A 9214-nucleotide genomic window follows, 5' to 3' on the forward strand; every position below is an offset into this window, starting at 1 on the left:
CCTCCTCAGTCCTCTCTTCGGAATGAATTAGTCATTTCCCCAGCTGACTGGAGCTTTGGCAGCCAAGTGCTCTCCACTTGGTGAGAGAGAGCTGCCTCAGCCAGGGTGTGCCCCCAGACCTCCCCACAGGATCAGCAGAGGCCTTGGTTGGGACCACACTGTCGTTCAAATGATGTCCCGCCTGATCTTGCTACTTCCTCTTCTTTCTCAGGTGTTGATCCTAAGAGCACCCCTAATAAACTCAGCAAATGGATCTTTCTGCTGTCTGCTTCTCGGGGAGCAGGGTGGGCAACACTCTCTAACCTCTGTTTTAGATGTGCCCTTCTCGGGCCTGATCTAGAATATGCCAAATGCCCGTTGGAGCCCAGATCCACTTGTGGGCTAAATTATCACTGAAAGAGGCCTAGAGGGTAAGGAGACAGGACCACAGTCTCACTCACCAGACACTACTCTGTTCCTCTGCCCTGCCTCCTTCCCACTGCTCTACAAATGCCTCTGCACCCCTCCTCAGAGATCCTGTTATGATCCAAACAGACAAAAACTCCCTCTTTGGGTCCAAAGTAACTGTAAACTGAACACCGTTTAGTTGAAACTGAATCCCTTTATAGGAAGTGTCTGCTTCCAATATCTTTTAACAACTGAACACATCCCAAGTTCAAATCCCAGCCTCCCTGCTGAGAGGCTGTCCCGCCTCCAGCAGCAAAACCCTCAGCTCAGCAGAAGCACCCCTGCACAGACCAGCTGCTCTCCCAGCTCCGTCTGCAGAGCTGCTGCTGCTGGGGGTTGCCCCACCTGGAACTCCTTGCAGCTGGGAGAGGCTTCTGGACTCCTGTGAAGGACACAGTTCCCACTGCCTCTTACTGAAGCTCAGCCTGGAGCTTTTCCAGGCTCCGTGAGTCCCAGGCCAACCAGCGATGAGAATCACTTAGAGGAATAAGAAAATGATGGGAACAACCAAACACAGATTTGACCTGACTGGTTTTGAGCTGACAGCTGATCAAGAAAGTCCCTTCGTTTCCGCCCTGGAGCTACCTGCCACCTTGCTGGCATCAGATGCCCACACCAGATGCTGGACCTTGGTCACACAGTTACCTGGACATTGCATTGCAAATGTCTCTTTATTGGCAATATAGGCCTTTTCATCTATTTTTCATTCCATCTGTGAAACATTCTCCCATGCCCACAAAAAAGAAAGGCATCTCAGGAGGCTCTAACATTCCTCTTTCAACCATCCCCCTCCCTAGCTATAGTTTTTTCTTTGTATTTGATAGAATCAAAATCAGATGCATTGCCATCAGGATATGATAAACTGTACTCTTGGTGTTTCATCATAATAGTAGGGTTGGGACTAAAGCCAAACAGTGGCAATTTCTTTCCTTCAAAGAAAAATTGCTTTTAAGAATTAAATAAAATCCTCCATTTTCGCACCATCCTCAACAGACCCTTCCCCAACCCATGGTACAATATCTTATGAGGGAGACTTTTTTGTAGACTCTCTGGAATATTTCCGTATTTCAAATCAATCCATTGGACACCTCGGACAAAAACAAATAAAGTTGAGGCTTTAGCAAATCATTTCAGAGTCACAGGCCTGACAAAACAAAGGTGAAATCTGGCCTTAACGAGGAATGTTTAAAACAACAACAACAACAACAACAACTAGAGGTAGAAGAAAGACAACATGGGGACGCCTGGGTGGCTCAGTTGGTTAAGCCGCTGCCTTTGGCTCAGGTCATGATCCCAGCGTCCTGGGATCGAGTCCCACATCGGGCTCCTTGTTCTGTGGGGAGCCTGCTTCTCCCTCTGCCTCTGCCTGCCACTCTGTCTGCCTGTGCTCGCTCTCTCTCTCTCTCTGACAAATAAATAAATAAAATCTTTAAAAAAAAAAAAAAGACAACATGGCTTTGCTCTGTAAGCAGAGAGAATTGATCTGAAGTGGAGATTTGATGGACTTTAATCTTACCTCTGGTATTTGGGGGCCTTCCAGCACCCACACATTTTTGTCAGGCAGTGTTTACGAAGAAGTAGAGAAGCAGCAGCAATTCAGAAAAAGATTTTGTTTCAGTATGGAAAAGATTAATCATGAAGTCACGTGGTCTATTATTATGCAACAAGGAGTAAATGGACTTGTAAGCAAGTGGTGAAAGAAATGACTTAGTAAACAACCTCTTCTCCCTGCAAGAGGGTAAGAGGAAGAAGAGCTAGAGACAATTTCAGTGCGACTCTGGAGGTGAAATTCGAGGTTTGATCATTTCTGCAGACCTTCAAAGGACAGGGTAGCATTTCTAAAGCTGTAGCAAATATTGATTGTATAATTGCTATAGATTTTTCTCTGGGGCTCTTAAGAGAAATAATTTTCTCAGATTGAGGTTTTTCCCTTGCAGCAAGCCCACTAGGAGAAAATGATCATTTCTTCTGCTTCCTGTACTGCAATTAGTTTATTGAAAGTTGTGAGCAATCAGCATTACCGTCCGGCATCATCATCAAATGGAGATAATAGTGACAGTGATAGTGATGATGAGGACAGGGAGGAGAGCGATGAGGGGACCGGTAGTAGACATGGCATGACCATGGAAGTGGTGAGGGTGGGCACAGTGTTGGAGGTGCTATGTTGTATGTGGTAGAGGAAGTGATGGTGCCAGCAGCGATCATGGTAGTGGGGTAGAGGTGATGATGGCATAAGAGTGACAGTGGCAGTGATGGTGTGCTAGAGATGGTGGTGATGTTTGTGCTGACGTGGTAGAGGTGGTGACAGGAATGGTAGTAACGATGATGGTAATGGTGATTGTAGTGGTGACACTGATGGTGGTGGTGGTGGTGACAGATTATAATGGTGCTGGTGGTGTTGGTGGTAATGGTCACATGGGGATGACGGTGCTGACCATGGTAGTGATGGTGATAGTGCTGATGATCATTAGAAGTCATGGTGATATAGCTGACAGAGTGACAAAGGCAGTCTGTTGCAGAGATTATGTCCCTATTGAGGAGGCTGCAAGATTCTACTGCAGTTTATTTCCGAACTTCCTTGACTGAGTCTCTACAACAATAGGGCGACTTACTTATTCTGTCATTCAAAAAGTATTTAGTCAGCATCCATTCTGTTCCGGGCACTGTTCAAGGTAGTGATGATGCAGCAGTAAACAAAACAAGCAGAACTCCGTGTTCCCAAAGAGCCACCACTGTAGCCAGTAAGACAAAGTAGGTGAGTAAAACATGTCATTAGGTAGGGTGATGATAAGCTCTAAAGAGAAAACGCACAGAGGATGAAATAGGGAGTGCTAGCAGGGGTGAGTGTGTGTGTGTGTGTGTGTGTGTGTGTGTGTGTGTGTGTGTGATAGTTTGGATGACTGTTCAGCAAATATTTTCTCTCTTCTCCCTCTCCTCCCCCAGTGTGGGCAGATTATACTTCCCTAACTCATTAATGTTGAGTTTGGTCATGTGATTTCCTTTGACCAATAGAATGTTCATGGAGTGTGATGTGAACAGAGATCTTAAGTTGCTTATGTTGCCTGGCTTGGCTCTTGTGCTCTGATGATATACCATGACAAAAGCATGCTCTGGGTAGCCACTGCCCCTTCAATCTGGGCCTCAGCATAAGCACACGTGGAACAGATCTAGATCCAGCCTGCAGCCTAAAGCAACATTGACAAGTCAAGCCCATCCTAGATCAATCCGGCTTCAGCCACACCCATGGGTATGGAGACAAATGCTTGTTGTAGGCCACTGCGTTTGGGGGTGGTTTATTATGCAGCCTAATTATGGCAATAGCCCGCTAACACAGAGTAGGCATGATTTTAAATAAAGTGAGCAGGGAAGAGCTCATTGGGAAGACAGCATCTGAGAAAAGAGCCAAAGGAGGTGGAGCAACCTGGCATAATGCAGGTAACCTATGACAAATCATTCTAGGCGGAGAGAGCAGCAGGTGCAAAAGCTCTGAAGCAGAAGAGCAATGACATGTCTGAGCAAGAAGCCAATATGTCTGGAACAGAGTAAGAGAGGGGGAGAGTAATAGGCGGTAAGGTTACCGAAGTAACCCAAGTGTAGGGCAGATTATGTAGGCCCCTGTGAGCCACAGTAAGAACATTAGGAAGCCATCAGAAGGTTTTGAGCAGAAAAGTGACACAATTTACCTTGCATTTTGAGGAGACTGCTCTGGTTTCAGCGTGGGTGAACAGTAAGCTCTAGGGAGGTAAGAGTGAAAGCTAGAAAGGCAACTGGTAAACCCCCAGTGAGAGATGATGTTGGCTTGGATGGGGGGAGGGGTGGGACTTATTGTCTCAGGCCCCCTCAGTGGGATGGCCCAGACTCTTCATCATCCCGTCCCGGTAGCTAAGGAAACTGAGGCCGTTGGGGTTGGCCTCAGTGGTAGTTACCAGTAAAGGAGCCAAGATGAAATCTCCCACAGCCATGTCTCCAACCTGTTGCTCAGCACAGGGAGCGTCCCCACTCCATCCTGCTATTGTCTGGGTGGGTGGGGGGTGGTCCTCCGTGATTCAGGAAAGGAGGATCTTTTCAGAACAGCTCAGGCAGACACAAATACAGCCTGACAGCCCAGCCACAGTCTCTTGTGCGCGTGGATCCTCCACTTTGTCTCAGTTGGCAGCGTGCCCATGATGCCGAGCCTCCCATGAAGAGCTGGCCTGCATCCTGGGGGCCCCAGCCGCTCTTTGTGCTTCACGGCGGCAACCTACCAGGCTAGGGTGCCTGCATCCTGAACCTCCTTATTCTCGTAGGCTCCCCTGGAAATGAGTGTGCCTGGCTCGGGCACTCCAATAACTGGCCACCTCCCCCACGGGACCACACCGTCCTTAACCAACTGCTTCTCTACTTGGCCTGGATCTGTGGAGTAACCAAAAAAGGCAGTCTTAGGCCTCTTCCAAGCTCTGTAGGGGACAGCACTCTTTTCTCCAAGTTCATTTGATTATGTGGGAAGGTGGCTAAGGCTATGTGTGTGCGGTTGTGTGTATGTATGTGCGCTAGGAGGGGGATACCACTCAGAATATTTAGTTGAGTGTTTTCTTTGATTATTTTAATCTAAATATTATCAGTTATTTAAGCTTGTGTCCCCTGCCTTTTTTTTTCCTGGCTCAAGTTCAAGCAGGACAGAGTATGTTTTAGAAGAGAAGATCACTTTTTCCCCACCAAAAGATAGCCGAGGGGCGCCTGGGTGGCTCAGTGGGTTAAGCCTCTGCTTTCGGCTCAGGTCATGATCTCAGGGTCCTGGGATCGAGCCCCGCATCGGGCTCTCTGCTCAGCAGGGAGCCTGCTTCCTCCTCCCTCTCTCTGCCTGCTGCTCTGACTACTTATGATCTCTGTCTGTCAAATAAATAAATAAAATCTTAAAAAAAAAAAAAGATAGCCTAAGGGGTGCCTGGCTGGCTCAGTTGGTTAAGCGACTGCCTTCAGCTCAGGTCATGATCCCAGGGTCCCAGGACTGAGTCCCACATCAGGCTCCCAGCTCCATGGGGAGTCCCCTTCTCCATCTGACTTCTCCCCTCTCCCCTCTCATGCTCTCTCTCACTCTCTCTCTCTTTCAAATAAATAAATAAAATCTTTTTTTAAAAAAAAAGATAGCCTAAGATAAATGCATCTATCTGTAAGAACAGTAAAAAAAGAATTAGCAAATTGAAGCAAAATGGCCCCAGTCCACTCTTACTTTGTCAAGTGACCTCTAAGGAAAAAAGGGGAAAACTTGTGAAAAATTCTCAGCATTGCTAAAATACTTTGTTTCTTTGTAGCGAATCATCAGATTTAGAGAAATGCTCTGTCCTGACCTTCTGTGGCCATGTGTGTGAATCCATTTGGCTGGACCCGGTGTTGCCCTTGGAACCTGAGGCTGTGGGTTCCCACGACAACAAAGTCCACCCCAGTGAGGCAAGAGGGAGGAGGTTTTCAACAAGAGAACAAAGGCAGGCATCACAGCTGGAAGAGGCCTGGAGAGGGGACTCTGGGAGCATCCGTGAGCCACCCCATTTTACAGATGTGGAAACTGAGGCTCAGTGTTTAGAGGTTGCCAGATCTGATCCACAGTCCCGTCTTTGGAAGGTGGAGGTAGGCTTTCTAATGCAGTTCGGTCGCAAACATAAATGGCTGATCAGAAGTGTAGAAAAACTGCTCACTGAGAAATGAACTTACTGTGAGAGACTGCTGTGGGGTGTCAACACGGTTTTGTGTTCACAGAGTGTGAGGATTGGATTCAGTGTTGAAGCAGGGCCACTGCTCTATTTGGATGCCCTTCAAGGAGTGTATTTGAGGAGGAACCAAAAGCACAAAGTGGGCTGAAAAGGAAACAGTAATCGAGTGAGTGCCTATCAGCTGATGGCAGGCTGTGTGCTCTCACACTCCTTCCCTGGCTCAGCTCTCCCAGCCTGACTTCCCACGCTAGGCTGTGGACTTCCTACCTTCCTGCTTTCTTGCCTCCCATCTAGCCGCATCTGTCTAGCTAGGTGGCCTTCGGTTATTTGCTGTCATTGCGACTGACCCTAAGATTTTCAGGTATTCTGTCATTCTAATCACTTCGCAAAATGCTTTTCAGGGGGAGACAAGTTCAGTGATTTACCCAAGGTCACAGATCTTGTAAGGAACAGAATCAGGTCCCTGGGACAATGAGTCCACTGCTCTCTCCACCTACCAGACCCTTCCCCCATCAGCAAAATGTAACACACTGCTAATTGGATGGCACCGCTTTATGTTAGAAATTGGTTAACAAGTAGAAATGCCACAGAAATGCACAGGTGAGGGCAATCTGTAAGACAAGTGAGGGAAATAATTGGCGGAAGCTAGGAGAAAGACCAAACCATCAACAAAAGGAAAAAATTAAAAGCGACTGGATTTTCTGGAAAGGCAGGCAACAAAAGGAGAACACTGAGTGGGGCCGACCTCCACTGCTGTTAGATCACACATCTAAGATGGTAAAGCAGAGTCAAATGCCAAAATAAGTACAGAATTTTGTAAGGGAATGACTTCATCTACAAAAGGCAAGACAAAAAAAAATGCATGGGTTTGAAATGGGCCTCTTCTATGAAAAAACTTATACCCACCCCCATATGAAGCTGAGTAAGAGAAAAAAACAACTGGACCCCTCTGCCTTCCATAATGAGAACATCAGCAGGAGGCTGAAACGGCTGTTGCCTTCCTACTAAGAGCAGGCACGATGGGGATGTGTTAATTAAGGCAATACTAATTGTGGAAACAACCCCAAGGTTGTATTCCGCATGTAACTGTCTGACACAGACATTCCCAGTTGGCCGTGAACCTTCCAAGGATTATTCACAACTCAGGCTCCTTCCATGTTGTGGCTCCATCCTCCTCTTGGGCCTTGGAGTCCTTTCCATTCAAATGGAGGATGGATGAAGAAAATAAAGGTACGCCCACCACTTAAGCTTTCTGACCTAGGCATGATGTACATCACAACTGTTCCTGATCCATCAGCGAGAACCAGTCCTGCGGCCTCACCTCCATGTAAGGAGGTCTGGGAAATTGAGTTCCTCGGAGGCAGAGGCTTTCAGTCAATGATATTACACTCTGCAAGAGGGAGTCTGCATTTTCTATGGCCAAAAAGTTGTTTTTGGTATGGGAGACCTCCTGTGTAGAGAGATGGAGGCCAACAGGGCGGGACTGAATAATATGTATGAGAGCCAAAAGCCAACATAAGTCTGTTACAAAATGTATTTCCAGATAGTTGCAAGGAAGCCTCCATTTAAATTTTAATGAAGTTGGCTGTACCTCCTTCACCAGAGTTTGTAACTCTCAAGGTCAGATATTGCCCTGAGAGGTCCACCTGCCACCCAGGCTAGAGTTTCAAAGCGGTACCCAGAGGTAGAAGAGTCATCGGTCACAGGATGGTCAGCAGCTGAATGGACAGCTTCCTTCCATCTCTTGGCTCTGCAATCCTCAGTGACAATTTCACCTGCAGGCTGGTTCCCCTCATGGCTACAAGATGATGGCCAGTGAGTGTCAAGACTAAGGAGTCCTGATGCACGTCGAGCAGGAGAAAAGGCAAATCTCTTCCCCCAGCCATAGAACACAAAAGCTTCCTTTAAGTCTGACTGGGCCATCTCAGGGTAAATATCAAGCTCTCGACCACCAAGAACTACTATAGAATACCATGTGCTAAACAGCTTGGACTAATCCAGATGCATCCCTCTCCCATGATCACATGAAGATGATACTTCAACAACATTAGGGTTCTGTAGTCAAAAGCAGGGGATGGGAGAAAGGAGAATGGCTATGAGTGGTCCATCCGGAGCATCCACTAAAGATGGAGAAAAGGCTTTCCCTGGTAAGAAAGGCCATTCCAGTCTGGGGCAGTGCTGATTATGAGCAGTTATCTATATCGAGCCCAAACCTTGCTCCTAGCTTTGCTCTCTGAAACCCCACAGCAGAAGTGTAAACCTTTCCTGGGACATACTTTCAAAACTTTAAAGGCAGATATTGTATATCATATATTCCACACCAAAGTTTTCTTTAGGCTGAACCCCCCTTGCTTTCATCCTTCTCAATATACCAGTTCCCACCTCCTCATCACTTTTGCCTTTCATCTATATACATGTCCCGGTTTGACAAAGTCTCCCTTACGGGGTACCATCTAGGAAAGAAAAGCAGAGCTACCCCCTTCTTTGTTCTTCCTACCATCCCTCTATTAATACAGCCATGACTATATATTTAATTAAGTAACGAAAGCTATTGTAACGGGGAAACCCAACTAGCATATTGCCTTAGCACAATAACAGTTTGTCACTCACACATAGTCCCGATTGACAGGTGGCTCTCCTCTAGGCAGTGGCGACCCGTGCCTCTTCCATCTCATGGTTCTGCTGTATTCAACACACAGCTTCCAAAGTCACCCCCTTTTTTATTTAATCTGACAGAGATCACAAGTAAGCAGAGAGGCAGGCAGAGAGAAAGGGGGAAGCAGGCTCCCTGCTGAGCAGAGAGCCCAATGTGGGGCTCAATCCCAGGACCCTGGGATCATGACCTGAGCCGAAGACAGAGGCTTTAACCCACTGAGCCACCCAGGTGCCCCCGAAGTCACCCTTTTTGCCTGTGTCAAGCTAGAAGGGGAAAGAACGTGAAAGATCATGTGGGGGCAGTATTCATAAGCCAAAGCCGAAAATAGAGCACCTTGCATTCAACTGGCCAGGACTCAGTCATATGACAACATCCAAGTGCAAGGGAAGCTGAAAAGAGTAGCCCAACTGTTTCTGCCACAGGT

The 9214-nt window shown here is 47.2% G+C and overlaps 1 long non-coding RNA gene across 1 annotated transcript in view; it reads right to left on the reverse strand.

Moving 5' to 3' along the window:
* The window catches only part of LOC125091255 (uncharacterized), a 67726-nt gene extending 58749 nt beyond the window's left edge, over nucleotides 1-8977 (reverse strand). Inside the window, exon 1 of the long non-coding RNA XR_007124628.1 lies at nucleotides 8745-8977. This is a non-coding gene — a long non-coding RNA (uncharacterized LOC125091255). The remainder of the gene's footprint in view (nucleotides 1-8744) is intronic.
* Nucleotides 8978-9214: the final 237 nt, after the last annotated feature.

This window comes from Lutra lutra, chromosome X (genome assembly GCF_902655055.1).
Source record: "Lutra lutra chromosome X, mLutLut1.2, whole genome shotgun sequence".
In the NCBI taxonomy this organism is placed as follows: domain Eukaryota; kingdom Metazoa; phylum Chordata; class Mammalia; order Carnivora; family Mustelidae; genus Lutra; species Lutra lutra.